The sequence below is a fragment of the Falco cherrug genome, chromosome 10, assembly GCF_023634085.1.
Source record: "Falco cherrug isolate bFalChe1 chromosome 10, bFalChe1.pri, whole genome shotgun sequence".
Taxonomy (NCBI): domain Eukaryota; kingdom Metazoa; phylum Chordata; class Aves; order Falconiformes; family Falconidae; genus Falco; species Falco cherrug.
The window spans coordinates 9,406,722-9,423,518 of NC_073706.1; the positions used below are offsets into that span (position 1 = coordinate 9,406,722).

A 16,797-nucleotide genomic window follows, 5' to 3' on the forward strand; every position below is an offset into this window, starting at 1 on the left:
AGGTTCTAATTTACCAACTGCTCCAAAACATTAGTCAGATTTCCAAACATCCACAGCATGAAATTTCAAGTTTGTCACTACAGGTATTAGGGAGTTTATGGGAACCACATAACTTCCTTTCTCCATTTAAGAAGAAACATATACACATCACACCTCACGCAATAAGATGTTTTCCTTTGTTAGACAGAAACGTCCTTTCTACCCCAATCTGAAGGAAGGATAGTCCCTAAATCTAGGGAAGATGACACACTATTTGCTGCACAGCCTGTGGCCTTATTTCTGAGAGTACAACTGTCCATCTGCCTATGACTTAAGTTAAAACAGTGGAAAGCTATAAAAGTCAGCACAGATAAAACATTATTTTGCAGAGTAGCAGAATAATCTGCTTTTCTTCCTAACACTACATGAAGCCAATAACTTACTCTTCATTACTGTGTGTTCTATTGCTTTCTAGGGAAGGGAAGAGAGCTACTCCCTTCTAGCTTTTAACAGTATATCATTTTAACACAACTTCCCAGTGTATTTCTTTGTTAATGGAGCAGCACCTGAGTACACCTAAAATTCTCATCCACACACAGATTTTTACACCAAGTGCTCAAGAACAAAAATGTTTTTAAATAGTTTGTTAACAGTTCAGTCTGATAAAGAACTAACATGAATACTTTTAAAGGAAATGGAGATTTAGGGGGAGGAGGGGAGGAAGAGAGTTGTTTGTTTCAGTTGCAGAAAGATCAGAACGGAAGACTTACAGGTTGAAAAGAGAGCATAAAAGATGACCCCAAATTGGAATTCGCACTCCCTAAATCTGCAAACTTAAGTCCCCTTGTTAGTCTTCATCCTCAAGGCTTGAAGTTTTCGAAGTTATCCTGAACTTAAACTCTTAAGAGGGTTTTTTATGGCTTATCTTTTATCCTCTCCAAGAGAGAGGCTACTCTGTTTTCCTCAGTTACACACCCTTCTAACACCACTGCAAAGCTTTCCAATGCAATGATACTAAGACAATTCATAAAAACAAAGTGAAGAGACAGAGACATATGCACCAGAATGCAAGAATGTTATTATCCAGGCATTTCTCCACAAACACTTTAGAAACTAGATTTTGTGCTGAAAGCTCTTTTACAGTCAGATAAAACAGACATACATGCAAGTAATTTTCCTCCTGAAGTCTAGCAAACAGGATTTTAATCACCAGTGGAAAATAACTAGTAGTTAATAATGAACAATATTAGGAAAACTTCCTCCCCCACATTTCAGACATCTATACTAATAGAAACAAAGGATATCCTTTCTCTAAAAAACCTTTTCCTGTGGAGTCCCTTTTTCTTTAAGGCTATATGTCTAACAGTGTTTTGGCAGAGGATGGATGAGCTGAATGTGTCTCCTCATTGAGCTGAATGCCTCTTCTATCAAAAGATGTAATTATTCCTTTTAAAGCAGAGAACATATAAGCTCACATCATTTTGCACATGTTTTTCCTCCACTGAGCAAGAGCAAATATAAAAGAGACTAATTCTTGGCATTAAAGGAGGAAGTGCTACAAATAAGTATTGACTTCTAAAGTTCAGGAGGACTGCTCTAACAGCCAGATTTTTTTTTTCCTTTTTTTCCCCTCTGATTAGAAGGGAATTTCTCAGCAACCACAAAACCAAAGTGTACTTTAGACAACATGAAGCAGCCAATACCTGTTGTAGAAAGGCTGAAAGACACAAGAGTGATCCTATTTTAAACAAGTCTGGGACACATTTCACCACTGCTATAAGATGATGCAACTTCATTAAATCAAGAAGTTACATGCACTTAAACTGGCAATGACCCCTTACCTTACAAAACAGTTTATTGTTCTCTCCACAGCAGGTAAAGACTCTCTTGGTGGAATGAGTGATACATTTTTACTGTTGAGTCAGTCTCACCTTACATAGACTGCCTTATGTGTTTAGTCTTGGTTCTCATCTGAAAGAAGGCATTTTCAGAGACCTTAAAAGCACAATCAACTTTCTTACTTCTTGGCAGAAGGATGTTAGGTCTCTCCAGTAGCCACAACTACAAAGAAGTGGTAAATTCAGAGTTTACCAAATTAGACTTTAATTCCTTATTACTCAAGAGCCAGGAGTTCCTCCATAGCAATTATAGGTAAGTTGCATCCCTTTGGGCACCATAGGTGAAATAACAGGAAAAGAGATACTCTCCTACTATTCCTGAATTTGAGACAAGGAGTCACTTCCAAAGAGTTCACTTTGCTAAGGCCATTAAACTTCCCTAGTGCTCTCACCTGATTTCAACTCTGAATCTCTTGCCCAACACTGCTAAAACCCTGTACCTTGGAAGAAAAAGCAGTAACTTCTTACCCCTCCCCTCTGCAAAGCACTTTGAAGTTGTCACTTTCAAACATACCCACAATTATTTATTTACAAAAATCAGTCTTGAAATATGGAAAAAGGTACGCAGTCCTAGGGAAAGACATTTACTTCTACTTAAGTCATCCCCTGGACTAGCATCTGAAGATACTAAAATAGAAAAGTGCTAGAAATAGACACTTCAAATAGCTGCCTCCTTTCTTCCATGCAGGTGGGAGACCTTCAGACTCGAATAGACTGATGGAGACTAAACTTTTAATTGCCTAGCATTACATTACCTCCCACTGGAGGACTGAAGGGATGTATGGGATGATGTACTCCAACCTACAGGGCTTCACAGTGCCAAACTGACCTAGAAAGGGCAGTTAGCGTCCTCAAGAAACCGATCTTTCAAACAGGCAGTTTCACATACAAATTCTACTAGCATAAGAAAAAAAGGTTAGAAAACCAGTAAAGATAAACAGAAATTGTGGCTTCTCTGGACCATCTTTACATCTGTTTTCCTTACAGTGTACTTAATCATCATGGTCTTTGGAGTACATCTAATTTGCTTCTTCCTACCTGTGTACCAGAACAAAGAGAGGCTGACATAACCCCAAGGATTTCACAAAACCAGTTCTCAACTATCATGATAAAGCGTAAGCACAATACAAGTGCCTTTAACTTCCCGTATGTAGTTTATGGCAGAGGTAAACTGCACTCACTTTATTACACTGAAAAATGCAAGTGTACCCATTGCGCATAAACAAACTCAGACTTTGATACTTTTAGTTACATAAAATCTTTAGCACATAGAAAATCCCTATCCAGTCAATTATTCACTTATATTTGGAAGGGTTTCTGCTCAAATCTTTAAGTCATGCTGATCTACATAATTTTCCTGCATGTTCTAACCACATTTCCTCTTGTACTTTCTTTTGAAATTCTCAAGGCAGGCCAATAACTAATTCAATCTTCTGCAATGAACTCAAAGGCATTGTATTTTGAAAGAAGTATGTCACCTGTATTTTTGATTTATAACTCATTTTTTCCCAGCACATACATTGTTACACTTTGAAATTGAAAGTCTGTTCTTATCATACCACTTAAAGTACTGCTCCCCCTTAAAAAAAAAAAGTTAAGGAAGAAAAATCAAGAGCTAGATTTATGATAAACTATAAGCTATGCTCTGACCAAAATCATATGACTACAACAATAGAAATTTTAATATTTTTTCCCCCCACTGACATATAACCAGGTTTGCCATAAACAAGTTTTCATCAGCAACAAAACAAGATTATTTGGGAATTTCATTGAAAAAAAGTTGATTTCTAAAAGCAAATAGTTTTGAGAGTAGCTTTCTGTTTGGAGGTGCACAAAAACCTAGGTAAATTCAGGCTGGAGAAGTGTGTTTGTTTTTTTTAATCCTAAAATACAACGCATATTGAGAATCTTACATAGCTTGGTCATATCCTTTTCCTTACTTTTGTATTCAGTTGCAAATCTCTTGTGGTATGAGTCACATCTCTCTAAAAGCATGCATACAGTAGTCAGCAGAATCCCCTGATCGTATTAATGCACCAGAAAGAAAAACTTTTTTGTTACTGAAGTCACCTTTAAAAAAGAGGGGTCAGGGGTCATCAGAAATTACTCAAAGTCCATTAAAAGTAAATAGCAGTTTGAAATTAATGTAGTTATGAGATGTGGAAAGAATATCTGATTGGAACGCTGATGTTCTAAATCAAGAGTCTCAGAAATAAGAGGGCTGAGCTGGCAAATGGCAGCCCTGCTGTAACTGAAATGTACTGTCTTGCTATATTTAAAGACAATACCTCAACAGTTAAGTATTAGAACATTTTAAGTGAGATAAATAAGCATAAGACACGGGCAAATATCCTTGGTTATTTAATCATCCTGAAAGCAGTGTGGAAGTGTGAGGGTGAGTTCAAAGGTCAAACTCTTCTTTCAGCTTCTTGCAAAGAAAAGCAAGCTTAGCCCATTTTACCTTAAGGAAAGGGGGGGTGACTGTTCTTTCCATATGCCAGCAGTAGTTACAGCATTTCATAACACAGGAAAGAGGGAGTGTATTTACATATACAGTGTATGGAATCTTTTACTAGGACAATGAATTCCAAACCAAGATTCAGGTTAGAAAGAGTTGGGACAACAAAAAGTCCCAAAGAACAAAGGGAAGTTAAAATGTACTTAACATTTCCCCAGAGCTTAATTACAAACTCTCAAATTTTTGTAACTAAAAGCTTATTGTAATCACAGTTTTGAAAGTCTAAGTGAAACACACAGTTCCCTTTTAAAATTATTTCCCCCTGATTACAGTAATAATTTAGCACTTTGTTCAGATAAAATATGATATTAATCTATCAACATAGTTCTAAAAGAAAATATAGTAAGGAGAAGATAGATTCTGAAGATTAGAAATAAGTGCTCAAAAAGGAATTTTTTGAGAGATCTAATGAAAGGGGAAACCAAAATGAAGTAACCTTTTGTGTAAGACAGCCTGATAAAAGGTGCTAAAGTTTATTATCTTCCTCTTTCTAGCCTCTACCCTAAATCTTGCTCTCCCCACCCCTACCAAAACAAAGCAAAACAAAAAAAACATTATTCACTTAAAACGAAGAAAAAAAAAAAAAAAGAAAGAAAATTCTCTAATCCAAAGCCTGGAAGCCATTCTCTAAAGACTACTTAATATGAAACTTTGTTTACAAGATACAAATATAGCCTTCTTACCACATTCAAAACCAGAAAACATCCACTTATTTAAAGAAATGTTTTTTCTATTTTGATCAAGAAGGATGTAAGTATTCATTTTAAATTTAAATTCAGCCCCAATAGTGCCATATGAATGTTTTAAATTCGTATATGATATGCACTGTTTAAGAATGTTTAAACAAAGGAAGTAGGAGAAAAGCCTCAAAATACACAGCAAAACTTAATGGCTTCAATTTTAAAATATATATTGATTGCAGCATGGCAAAATCATTCTCTTATGCTTACAGCCAGTCTTCAGAAAGAATAAGTGCAGTCAGTGTAGTAATTTGTCCCACTGGAAATTCTGTATAAAACATCTACCTAAAATAAACAAGGCTTCGCAGCAAGAATCGTCAGTTGCCATTAAGGACACACCTTAAAGTTCTTACCACACAGTAACTAAACAAGTACAAACTAGTGGTGACTGTTTGCTACTTTTGTCTTAAAAGTTAAGAGATCAATTCACTCAGTATAAGATCTTAAGATAATTTTCTTACAAATGCAAGAGACAAACAACGCCAAAACACGAATAACCAGGATTTGAGTGTCTGATGTTTTATCAGAATGCCCAAGATTCTTGTAAAGACAAATATAAATATTAACATTTAAACCTGACACCACGTAATACTAAAAGGTAGAATGCTTAACTGCTCAGAATACTAGTGCTCTGGTACTGGAAGGCAGCTGTTGTTCCCCTGCCTTTTCTTTTGTTGTGCTTAATCTCATGTCAAGTCATTCAACCAACTCCAAAGCGATGAAGACGTAATTGAACAACCTTAACTAAAAACTGATCTACTGATCTTAAATTAGCTATACGTACTGTTTAATGATTCAAAAAGGCCAACATATGAAAAAGAATTTATAGGATTTAAATCAGCAACTCTGGTGCATGCAGAAGAGTTTGCTTGGCTGTAGGCCAAGCCAATCAATAATCACTATAATAACATGTTTCTAAAGTTATTTGTTTTTCATATTCATCATCCTAAAAACTTAAAAAAAACAAAACTTGATAACTCATACTGATTTCAAGAACGAACTTGATACAAAATCCAAATATTTTGCACAGAATTACAATATTGCTCATGAAAAACATGTTACAGAAAAATTAGTGATCACAAAGCCACATTCCTGCTACAGATCTTAAAATATTGTCTCAGTTACAGAACTAGTAAGAGGAAGAAAAAAGAAAAAAACCTCCACCCTTTCCCTCTTCCCTCCCCCTCTGCCAAAGAATGCAGTTTATCCTACTTATTTGAAAATGTCCTTTTATATTATCCATGGAAACGCTTAAACCTTAGTGTGGACATCACTAATTTAAGTATTAGTCTTATTCCCAAACCTACAGTTAGTAAGAGCTCTTAAGAGCAATAAAACATGGCGTTAAAGCATTTGCAAGCCATTGTCATAGCACTGTGCTCTGATACCTTTGCAGACACAAAACCAGCCCCCACCAACCACCAAGCATGTAAGCATTGGTCAGCAAGTCAATGCCTGCTATTCAACTTGTAGTTAGGCGTTTTATTTCTGTGTCTTCCAGATCATATCACTCTTGCATTTCAGGGCCTAATAAAATGTGAAGAATGATATGCTCCCTCTCTCTCCTTGTATCTGAAACTGCGTTATTTCCCTCTCTCCTTTTTCACACATTCTTACAAAAACTTCCCTTTTCACATACTTCTATAAGAAAATATTTCACTGCATCTACTTCAGTTCCTATTTCTATTTTCGATTTTCACTAGATCCTTCTGCTACGGCCTCCCCCTCAAACCCACTGGTAGAAACTGATGTAGTTTTAAAGCTCAAGGTCATTTCAGAAATGGAAAAAAAAATGTTATTGCCTTAAAAAAACCTTTAAACACACAAAACCCCTAAACCAAGCCCTTTTCAAATTCAAACGCCTTTCATCAGCGGATCAATAACCCAACATAAAGATTTTTGTTCACCGCCACTTCAAAACTATTACACTTCAATTCAAATACTTACTGGGAGTCACACAGCACATTTTATGGGATGGCTCATTAGAGTACATACAGACCTTACTTTGGCTGCAGGTCTTCTGTGTGGGAAACAAACAAAACCTCACACCCAGAAAGTCCAGTGGGTATCACGGAACAGGAATGAAATCCAATCTCTAGATATTCTAGAATTTTATTGTCCTCGCCTGGCAACCTCTTTTGTTGTTTAAGAAGTCAGTTGAGGCTTATTTATTTATTTTCTAAACTTCCTACTCCCTTAAAAAAAAAAAAAACAAAACACGATGCCTAAGAAATTACCGGGAAGGGTTTAGTCTTTTGAAGACAAAGGTAAATGAAACAAAACCTGGCAATGCGGATCAATAAACTTTTCACTCACAAGCCCCCCCCTCCATGAGCCACTTACTACAAATCCTTCTTCCAGGAACATCTTTGACTCACAAAGAAATAAGTCTCTTCCCGCTCCAGCCCCCCCCCCCCCCCCGGCAGCCCAGGCTCGAGGCCCGGAGTATTTAAGAGCAAATCCCCAGGTATACAATGCAAGTTTGGACACCTACTTGCGGGGGGCAGCAGGGGCGGGGGAGGCGATCCCGGGCAGGAGAAGGAAACCGGGGACAGCGAGAAGTTTGCGGGTGGGAGGGAGCAGGGGAAGGGCTTCTCCCTCCCTCTCTCCGCGCCCGCCGCTGCCGCTGGCTCCCCTGCCCGCCCGCGGGCGCTGCGGGCCGGCCCCCGGGGGTGACGGGAGGGGCTCGTTACCTGCCGCCGCTCCGCCGCGTGAGGGGGCGAGGCCGAGCAGGGGTGGGCCGGCTGCCACACACCTGGCCCCCTCCCCGGCCCCCCGCCCCCGGGAGCGCCCCCCCCCACACCTGCCCTTCCTCCTCCTCTCCCCGGGGGCGGTCAGTGCGCCTCACCAGCCTCCCAGGCGCCGGGACAGCACGGGGATGGGCGGCCCTGCTCTGCGGGGGTGGGGGGGGCCCGTACCCTGGAGCTCCCCCCTCACAAAGAGGGGGTATACCCACCCCCCCCCAGCCCTCTTAAAACGTCCCGGAAGGCAGCTGCCCCCCCTCCCCTCCCCCCCGGTCAGTCACACAACCGGCCCCTCACGGCAGAGGCCGCCCCGAGGGGAAGGGGGCTGCGCCTCCCTCAGGTGCCCCCTGTGAGGGGGAGGAGGACGGGAGCGGGGGCCGGAGCCTCCTGGAAGTTGACCCCCAGCCCTCCCTCACCTGTGCCTGAGCCGCCTCCCCGGCCGGCATCCTGAGGTGGGGGCAGAGGGAGGAGGGGAGCGGGGGTGGCCGCCCGCCCGCCAGCCCGCCCGCGGTGCCGCCGGAGCCCGGACTCGGCGGCGCTGGCGCTCGGGGCACTGTTTGTAAACCGCTCGCGCGGCAGCTGTTGCTCGGGCAGCCCCAGCGCCCGGCCCCGCCCACCCCGATTGTCACGAAGCCACGCCCCCGCTCGAGGAGGGCGGGGCTCCGGCGCCGGGCAGCGCGCGGCGGCGCGGGGTGCCCGCCGGGCCGTGAGGCGGCCATCGCCGCCTTTGTGCCGTCGCCGCGGCGTTGAGGGGGAGCGCGGGAGGCGGCGGCGGTGCGCGGCCCCGCAACGGCGGCGGGTCGGGGCCCCATTGTGTTTTGTGATTCAGGGCGATGGCTATCTTGCCTGAATAACAAAACGCAGCGGAGGGCGGTTGTATAAAGCCCTGTATCGCCCCGGCATAAAGCAGCACCCCGGCGGGGGCCATTACGGGCCGGATCGGCCTGGGCCGCGCCTATAGCCCCCTCTTTGCACATGTAAATAACAACAATGCGCGTCGTAAGCGGTGGCCGTCGGTGGGTCGTTGAGGGGTGAAAAGGCCCGAGCCACCGTTCTGTCGTGCATGTCACGATGAGGCGCCCCGCGTGGCGGAGCGGCCTCTGGAGGGGGTAAACCTGCATACCCCACGGCGTTACCCAAAAACATGAGGAAAAACATAGCCAAAACCCCCAGGATGGCCGTATTCTGCGTTTGTTCCGCCAGCCGGCAGCGCCCAGCTTTTCGGCGGGCCTAGTGCTGCTGCTCTGGAGATGCCAGGCTGCAGCGCAGTTACATGCAGCAAACAAAGCCTTAAAATTTATCTTTTTTTTCCCAAGTATTCCGCTTGGAACTGAGGAGCTTTTTAGGGCTTAAAGGCAACTTGTACCCCTGCTAGCAAAGTGCTTAATCTCTGCTAGACTCCGAGGTTAGCACCTTCCCCAAGCCAGCGGGATCGGAGAGGTGAGCTTCCCTGTGCTCCGTCCTGGTTTTCCCCCAAAGCCACACCGAGACCTGTTAAAGTCAGTTCAGTTTACATCAGTAGCTTTACATCACACCCAGGGGCTTATTTGCTCCAATATAAAAATCATCCTGCCTGAATGGAGGGCATTCCTAAAATAATTGCAACTAAAATGACATGGGTTTCTTCTCTTTTTTTTAATGTTTTTTTAAAGTTTTCTCAAAATGTTCTCCCAGTCTAAAATAAGCAACGCTACACGCGTTGGAATTTAGGTCACTTACATGGCAAATGAAGATTAATCAAAAACATTACAGAATGTGGTAATATACTCACCAGGTAATTCTGGAAGATGAAATATTTTCATTGGCAGATTTGAATTCTGTTTCTAATTCGTGTGAGGCAAGATTCTTTTCATAAAAGGAAGGTCAAAACTGGTAAGGCCAAACTTTTAAAACATCTGTGTTTAAGACCTGGCCTTTTAACTAGTCATATAGGTAGATGGTGCACCCTTACGAGCGTCTTGAAAGATAAAAAACCTCTGCGTGAATCAGCTGTGTGAACCAAAACCACAGGTTTTTGCCTTAGTCTGCTGCTTTACAGGTTTTATGGCATTAGGTCTTGGTCCTCCCACGAATCTGAATGGTCCAAGAGTTTTGAATTGATACAGGAAGAAACTGATGTACAGCTTGCCCCCCGTGCAACAATTTCAGTTGTTTTTTTTAAGTTGATTTTTTTTTTCCCCAGTATGATGTATCCAGCAAGGTGTTTATACATGCATGCAAAATATTTCACTGTATTGCAAGAGCTTCACATTTATTTGTAACTTGCTGCACACTAATTTGTACTATGTGACCAAACCTGATCCCACAAACACTCCCAAGTTTAAGCATAGGAGTAGGCCAGTACACTTCAGTGGGACTTGCTATGTAAGTTTGAAGTATCGATTACCTACAAACCACAGCATGGCAAGAAGAACAAAGGAGAATTTTGCTGGAAATGGGTGTGGGAGGTACCAATGTCCTGAGTCACATGACTCTCTCAAAAATCATGACTGTTAAAAAATTAAGTCTTCAGATTTTAGTATTTTGAGAGTCCTTATATTGAAAGGTTACAAACAAGTTCAGGGCCCACAAACTTTTAAAAATAGTAAACTTCTGCTTTTGCTTTTAACTATGTCTCCTAGAAGACTCACACAGTCAGGTTTTGCAATATTTCTTGTTCTCATGACATACCAAAACCCATTACTTTTCCCCCCTTTTCATTTTTTTACCCTTTTTTAAAGGTTGTACTTCTCCAGGTGAAATATACTGACCTTCTTGATCACAAGAGGAGTTTCACTGGAGCCAGGACTCTGGGTGACTGTAAACATGATTTAACAGAGAACATAGAAGCTGTATGGTTTTTATCCACTTAAGATGTGGTACCTCTGTAGAAAGCATAAGAAAATATTTTTTAAAAGTTTCAGGAAAAAATAAAAGGCTCAGAATATTTTAAAACTTTTCTTTTTCCTTTTTGTGCAAAACGCATCATATAATATCACATTACATGACTGAAATGAAAACATCCAATTTATTTTTACAGATTAGCCACAATGACCTCTGTGATTTATGTTCATGGCACTGGAAATGTTTGATATGAGGCAAGGGCCAACTTGTAAAAATAAATCTTAGATTTTCTTCTCCCTCTGTTTTGCCTTGTGTTGAGGACATTTGCTGCCTTTCTGGAGAAGCTTCAGCAATCCATACATATAAAGTAAAAACTTCTACAACAAATGTACTGACAGACCTGTGTTTACTGTTCTGCACTATATGTTACTACACAGTCTTGCAATATTAAACCTAGCCCCAAACTAGACTTTGGAACCAGGCAGCATGCCCAAAATTGTGATAATCTCCTCCATAACAACAGAAGAAAATAAAATAACATTGCTGAAAGCTGAAAAGTTTAGTTTCAGTCCCCAAACTCCTAATGTACTTAAATTTATAAGTTCTTTTAAATTGCATGCTGTACATTTACATTATGTAAAAAAACCATACTAAAAGTCTCTCGCAAACTGGCTCAAGTCCTGCTGTTCTGCATAGTGCACATGAGAAAACCCTCGTGGCGTGGCAGAGAGAATGAAAACAGAGCTGATCAGGCAACAAGGAAGCCTTTACCTAAATTTAAAGTCTTTCAGGATTACTGTGAACGTTTGTCTCAAACAACTGACCTGAGTAGCAAAATACCCGCTCCATACCTGGCAGCAGCAGATCAGCTAAGTTCTGTTCTTTCGCACAGGGACCCTCTCATTTTAGATTCATATTTAGGCAGCTATTCAGTCTGGCCCATCGTGTGGTTAAGGCACAAATGGGATTTAGGGGATCTGGGCTCAGACCCAGCTCTGCCACAGACTGTCTGTATGATCTCGGGCAAGTCTTCTCACAGGGCTCTCAAAATTGAGCAGGTTTCTTTTTTTAAGCCCCTGCTCTAGCAATCAAGTAATTACACGAAATTTTTCCGTTCAATGGCAGGAACAGATACACAGTGTTTTCAGCTTTTAAGGAGATAAGCTTGAAACCATGATAGAGTGTAACCTAATGGTTCAAAGTCAGGGAGCAAATTTTAGAAGGACTTTTTAAAATTATTTCAGGCATCTGGGTCGTGAGTTGGAATATAAAATTCTACAGTCTTCATTTGTACACAACAATTTCTATCTGTAAAATCAGGATCATTTTCCTTCCTTGCTTACAAAGTTGTTCCTAAGTTGCACAATGTTCAGATGAGACCCGAGACTAGAGAAAAGACAGAATCTCTTATGAGAAGGCTTTATCAGTGTTTTGTGGCTTGTTTTTTTGAATTTCCCCTTTGCACAAATTACTTCTTTCAGCATTATTTCAGCAGCAAGAAAAGAAAATCCCATCGTGTCAGATGATTCTCCTGTTTTTGCCTCTGCAGAAGCAGAGGCAGTAGTATGTTTACAGGAAACGCTTGCTGCGGAGGCACTCTGGTAGTTAGACACGGTCTCAGATTTGACTAACATGCTCACATGATTAGATTTACTAAATGAAGACACAGATGAGACAGTGATGAGAAAGCTGCAAGCAATCAGGTTCTTGCAACATCAGATAATCCATGAAGCGACTTTGTGCAGTAACCATGCAGAAGGCTCTCTGAGCCCTCCCCCCCAAGAATGTGCCTGGCTGTTGCATTAGTAACTATCTCCTCAGCCCATATTCAGTTACCAGGCTCCCTCTCAGCAGCAGCAGCGCCCCCCCCCCCCCCGCCCTTTGCATTCTAGACCAAAGTGCTGCATTCTTTAAAAACGCATTCGTAGGTATTTTTATGCTCAGCTACAATTTGAAGGTTTAGTTACTTTCTAAGCAGCACATTTAATGCAGAACATCTTATTTTTATAATGAGAAAGAAATTGCAGGGTTTTTCTTTCACTGTTTCATACATCCTGTCTGTATAAACCCATAGATTTCAAATCCTGCGAGGCACGTTGACAGTACAGCTATTAAAGATTTTCTATTTGACCTTGATTTTGTTTTGTTTTTGCTGCGTATGAACTTTAACAGACTTGAAGCATGACATGTCTTTTCTTTTCACTTATCACAGTACATGCAGGGTAGGAAAAGACATGTAAACAGGAGCTTGTTAATAGCGTGTAGATTGCTGAAAGAAAATACATCACTTTCCTGAAGCTCGTTTTGCTCAACCTACAGTTTTGTTCCTGTACTTTGCTCTGCAAATGGATCCTTTTCGAAATGATGGCACACCACGATGTGTATGTTCTCTTTTCTTATAACTCATGGGGTGAAAGATCTCCAGGATCTTACTGTTCTTTATTAAAGCACACATTAGCTGTTTGATAGGGTATATCACAATAGCAATAACAGCAACAGTTGCTACTGTGATAGAAAGAGAATAAAGATTTGCATGGAGAAGCAATACCTTTTATTAGATGTAGTTGGAAGAGAGAAGGGCTTTCAGTCATGCAAGCCTTTCCTCAGGACTGAAAACAGAAACAAACTTTGAGCATGCATACATTTGTGCTGTGCAGTGAATGAAGACAGATACATGTATTTGAAATACAAATAATGTAAAAATAAAAGGCTGCTTGAGCAGATAAACAAACTGAAGGTAATGAAGTCATACCCTCTGCCCCGAATGGCTGTTATCAGCACCAGAGGCCCTAAACTTTTGTTGTAACTTTCCAAATTGTCCTTCCCGGTATCACATGGCCTTTACTCTGAATATCAAGAGTGGGATCTACAGACTGGCTGTTAATCCTCTCCCTTCCTTGATTAGTTTGAGCTTCCAGCCTTCTCACTCTCAGTTTATAAACTACATCTTCCCATTGCTTGGATATAGCAAAAAAAAAGCATATTCACCCATGCTAATTAGCACCTGACACCGTTCTTCAATTAAAAAAAAAGTTTAATATTAAAAGCCCAACCCTGAGCTGACTACTCACACATACAGATGTAGGTATACACTGAACTCATTCTATAATCAAAGCCCAAATATATTGTTTTGAAACAATTACATGCTTAAATTCTGTATTTGGTAATACAACTTTCCTCACTCAAATAGTGTGCTCTGTTCATGCTTGGTACAAAATAAGTTGACCTACACCAAAAATCCAAGATCTTACAGAGCTCACAAGTCTGTAAAACAAAGAGTTTTACAGCCACATTTCAATTCTGACATTCATGCTGTGCTGTAGGTGTAATTCAAATGTCTTTTTCCCCTCACTTCTCCTTTTGGTGGTCATTTTCCGTTTTGCCTTCCATTAAAGAAGTTTGCCTCCTCTTTGTTTTGATCTAAAATGAATCAAAATTTCAGGCACACCAGTAATATCTGGAGCAGGGTATATCATCAAAATAATGGAAGTAGCCTCTCAGTGTTTGACAAGACATTCCCAGATTGAGGAAGGCATCTCTACATTAATTCCTTTCCTTTCCATAGCATATTCCACATGCATTCAAAGACCAAAACTGCCTTAAAGGGTGGCAGTTACTGCTGCTTGTAATTGCGATGTGAGGCAGACCCCTAAGAGCTGACCCATGGGCAAGGAAACAAAATTATCTGCCTTAAGACAGCGGAGAGCCTGAAGACATCTATGCATATTAATTTAGAATTAAGGAAGTATTTATTTTGTAAAGCTTTTTATGTAAGATTACCCCAGGTGTGAGCCCCAGCAACAAGGTGGTGAGTTCGGTTAATTTGAGTTGTATTTTTGCAAAAGTGCTTTAGAGTATGTCCTCAGAGTCAGCTGCAGTGCTACTGCAGCACTTAAATGCCTAACTGTAGGGCAGAGAGGATGGGATACAAAAAAACAATTTTGTGATTCTTTCCAAAACTTTCATTATGTTAAAAATAATAATTATCTCTCAAACTGAAAGTGCTGATACATTAATAATGGATGATAGAATTCTTGCACATGTGTTTATTAATTTATAAACACTGCACAGCTTCAGAATGAAAGGTGCTCTATAAATAGAAAGCTAATATTGATCAATCCTGAAGTGGTATTACCATTCTTGGAGGGTTGCAACGTTTTTTTCTTCTTCCTAATCTGATAGCAGAAAGAATTCCCTGAGCTTGGTTCTTTGTTATCATTATTTGTTTCTTCCCATTGTACTTTCATCAACACTTCCTCCTTGTATCAGAAAGGTAGGAAGAAAAATTTGAGGCTTCTTAACTTTGTGAATGCCATAGAGCTGGTATGACAAAAATGTGCATTTGAAAGGTTATAAAAAAAAAGACAAGCAACTGTTTAAAATGAGGTATTAGCATGACAGTTGACAAAGGGTGGTACGTTGCCAGATCTCACTGGTTTCTAATGCTGGTTAAGGAGAACGAGTATTCCTTGATCCAAGGGAGCGGGAGTTGCCTTGCGTGTTCTTACACAGTGAATGTGCTTCCCCATTTTGAGAATTATTGTTCTGACACTTTAAGAAGATATCATTTTACTTCAAAACACATTAGCTTTTTTTTCCCCTTTCATGACTGACTAGTAACCTGATCCCTGTCCTTACATTTGTTATGTTTATTTGATTTACATTTTTCTGCTTCCTTCTTCTTGCAAAAATAACGTTCTTGCAACTGTGCGAGACGAGGCAGTCGGTGCTCTCATAAACAGGTGATGAGCATTTGCCATTTATGTTCTGGGTTAAAGGAGGAGGGGGAACAGAAAAACCCACACTTCCCAGATCTAAGAAGCTTTCAAGAAACTTTCAAAACCAAGCCCAAAACACAGCCTTTTTGCACGGCTTCCACAACTCCTGCAGCACTGACTTGCGCCAAAATTTCCCAAACAATCCCACAAGGGAAGTTTTGTCAATACGCTGCCAATACTCCGGCTCAGGCACAGACAACTCTCGAGAGCCAGCCAGTATCAGAAAACCCTGCCAAATTGTAAGACATGTAAGAAAATACTGAGTTCCTGCTTACCTGGTGTGCCTTCCCTGCCAGCCTTCAGTCACTGCTGGGATGCAGTTGGAGGCTGGGACTGGGGCTCTCTCTGCTAATGGTGCCAGCCAGGATCTGCTCCGAGCATGGCTTCAGCTGGTGCATATCAATATCACACTATTGCCTTTAATGGAGCTACAATAATTTCCAGCAGCTGTGACTTCACCGCAGCATTTTAGCATGCTTAAGAGGAGTTTTGATTTTAAAACCTTAGCTACTCTGTGAGGCCTAATCCTGCGGTGATGGGCAGGCGGTCGTGGCAGACCCCTGAAGTCTGATCATCAACAAGCAGGATTTCCATTCGCATGTGGAAATTCAAAATTTGACATTGGTGTTTTGCTGCAATGGTAGTATTGTGTATGGGACAGAGTGATATCTTCTCTGCAGTCTGTGTCAGGATATTATTCAAAGCAAATCATCAGATTTTGCTTCATTTTTGCCATTGTTACATTATTTCCTGTATGACCTTTTTTTTATTTCCTCAAAAGAAATCAGCTATTACTTCGTATTGAAGTTTTTGAGAGGACTTTATAAAAAGAAATTATGAACATAGCTGGAAATGTTTCTACAGTTAAAAAGCCTCTTTTCAAACAAGACACTCTGAAGCCTCACAGGAACATGTGAAACTGAGGACATTTAAAATTTAAACTACTGACATTAGGCAAAGAGGAGGGTGATTTGTTCTGTGGAAGCAAATGCAAAACCTAAACCACCAGAAATGAAATGACAAGTAGAATTGAAATGTAAACTCCTTTCAGTTTATTCATCTGAGATGGTGTCACTGCAGATTAACTAGGAGAAAAATTTTCTATGGGACTTCTTAAACATGGGAGCGTTCTTGCAAAGTTACATAGTAATTAAGTTTCTATCAGCAGTTTGGGAGAAGACAGCTTGTTTCTGTGATTAAGAAAGCAGGACATTTGGTATAGACTATATATAATAATTGGAAAGTATGTGTACATGCATCTTTACAGCAAAAAAGAAGTATATTTGCCTGAAGCATACTGCAATAGCTAGCTATTAA

At 40.8% G+C, this 16,797-nt stretch overlaps 1 protein-coding gene across 2 annotated transcripts in view; it reads right to left on the minus strand.

Moving 5' to 3' along the window:
• The window catches only part of ZNF217 (zinc finger protein 217), a 28,804-nt gene extending 20,352 nt beyond the window's left edge, over positions 1 to 8,452 (minus strand). Inside the window, exon 1 of one of the 2 annotated variants that reach the window (XM_055722200.1) lies at positions 8,296 to 8,452. The gene's annotated coding sequence lies outside the window, so the exon portion shown is untranslated. Of the gene's footprint in view, positions 1 to 7,629; positions 7,815 to 8,295 lie in introns of those variants that run through there. The other variant, XM_055722202.1, reaches the window with a different exon arrangement.
• Positions 8,453 to 16,797: the final 8,345 nt, after the last annotated feature.